General features: G+C 42.0%; 1 protein-coding gene across 1 annotated transcript in view; it reads left to right on the top strand.

Moving 5' to 3' along the window:
- The first annotated feature begins 643 nt into the window (after positions 1 to 643).
- Positions 644 to 2072, top strand: part of znf395 (zinc finger protein 395) — a 21718-nt gene continuing 20289 nt past the window's right edge. The window contains exon 1 of the mRNA XM_015399092.1: positions 644 to 871. The gene's annotated coding sequence lies outside the window, so the exon portion shown is untranslated. The remainder of the gene's footprint in view (positions 872 to 2072) is intronic.

Below are 2072 nucleotides of genomic sequence, written 5' to 3'. Positions count from 1 at the left end.
CCGCTCCAACACACAGAAACAAACACGCGTACACACAGTCCAGTCCTGTGTGATATGCAGGCAATTCATGGTGTGATGTTGGGGGGGTTGAAATGCCAGAACACAAAGATGTCATCTGTTCGGTTTGTTGTTGTTAACTGAGGGAATTTTGATGCTAAAATACATTTGATACGGCTGTTTTTAAATAAAAATTCAAAGGGGAGGTCTTCTCTTAACTGGATTAATAGCAGTCAGATTACACAGTCTAGACTAAAACAAATCTACAGGAAATATTCATGTGATGTGCATGTGGGATTTGCAGTTTTTTTTAATTTTTTTATGAGGCATTAGTTTGAGGCCATGTCTAAGTAACCAATATGCACTCATATTCAGCAACTCTTCCAGAGAAGGTTATTTTTGCAACCATTCTGCAAGAAGTTGCATATATTACCCAATCCAAGGTTGTGCAAAAACCTCAGTGCAGTGCAGAGAAAACAATCCATTTTAGTTGTTTATGTTTCTGGAAGGGAGCCATGTTGATCAGACTGAAACACATGAGCTAAGAAGGAGATGTGCTGCAGACAGACAGGAAACAGACAGACAGTGGATGCTGCTGCTGCTGCTGCTGCTCTGCTCTGCTCTGGTAACCCCTCACCTAGATCATTCTTTTGTGCACAGCGCGCCGCGGGCTGATATCTCTGCGCTCTGCCCAGCTGTCACCTCCGGCATTGGTCCACCAAGCAGACACACGTAGGCACGTATCCGACCAACCCCCTTTTTCCTCCGGCAGACTACAGAGCTGAGGAGCGGCGGGACAGCATAGGAAGGCAGGCAGCGACGATCCGCTGCTGCAGCAGCTTTGACCCGGACGATCAGGAATCAAAACTTACAAGTAAGTACGAATGAAATGGCATTTAATAAATGATGTAATCAGCCCTGTTCTGATTTGTTGTTGCAGAAAATCTGTTTTCTGTTATAGCATGGGGGAGGGAGGGGGTGTTTCTCCACAGCTCAGCCTGTGTTGCCGGGTGGAGAGCAGTGGGCTTTGAGGAGGGATAACAAACATACACTTTTATATAATTATTATTTACTAACACAAAATAAACTACAATAAACATTTGCATCACACTTTTTCATTCATTTATAAAAATCTATTATCCCAATTCGAAAATAATCTATTTTATCTGCAATTATGTCTGAATCCTTTCAATATGCATTAAAATAATATCTATACTGCAAGATATTTAAACTATGTGCACAAATCGGGATATTTATGTTTATCTCTTTGTATAGATGGTGTTTACGGCAATAAAAGATCAGTATCTTACGTTGGTGTTGCATGAAGTTGCTTTTTTTTGCGGTCGGTTTTTACTTGACTTTGCATGGAAAAAAACTATGTTTTTCAGCCGTATCCCCCCCCCGTCCAGCTCAGACCCTCCCGGTGAAACTCGTGTCCGAACACGTTGCTGAAGCGGGGGTGTGTACCCGAGCAGGCAGGGCTCAGCCAATCAGCGGCCGCGTTCCGCCCACACTGTGCCGCTTGTTTACTACTAACCGCGCGCGCTGATTGGCTGAGAGCGGAGGAGTAGAAAATAGGGCCTTGTGCTGCGTTTAGGTGCGTGGAAAATCACAAGACAGTCGGTCTTTCTTGTTCCCTGCACCACTGAGGGGGGAGATGAAAATGGCGTAAACAATTTCCATACATAAGTATAGCTGGGAAGTTATTATTATAAGCTAATAATAAGCAGTTTGGTTGCATGTGAAAGGCTGCTAAGTTAATCCTTTTATGCAATGCTTTACATGTACAGATGTACTTGAACCACTTTATTTTTGATAGGTTTTGATTTTTGTACTGTTTTTATTGTTGCTTTCATTTAGAGATGCACTGATCGCTCTTTTCAGAGCAATTCTTATAACAGTTTCTTTTTTTTTTTTTTTTGGCCCTACCTGACAAGTCCAAGTGTGACAGAATGTTTTCCTACTGAGGATTAGAGCACATTATAATTTGCTGCATACTGCTTTATAGTGGTTGTTTTGTTGAAACCAAGCATACATCTCCCCGTATGTCTCTGATTTTTACATATTTTACATGT

The sequence above is a fragment of the Cyprinodon variegatus genome, unplaced genomic scaffold (genome assembly GCF_000732505.1).
Source record: "Cyprinodon variegatus isolate N-32 unplaced genomic scaffold, C_variegatus-1.0 Scaffold987, whole genome shotgun sequence".
Taxonomy (NCBI): domain Eukaryota; kingdom Metazoa; phylum Chordata; class Actinopteri; order Cyprinodontiformes; family Cyprinodontidae; genus Cyprinodon; species Cyprinodon variegatus.
The sequence above is the reverse complement of the archived record's forward strand: the minus strand, read 5'-3'. Positions and strand labels throughout refer to the sequence as shown.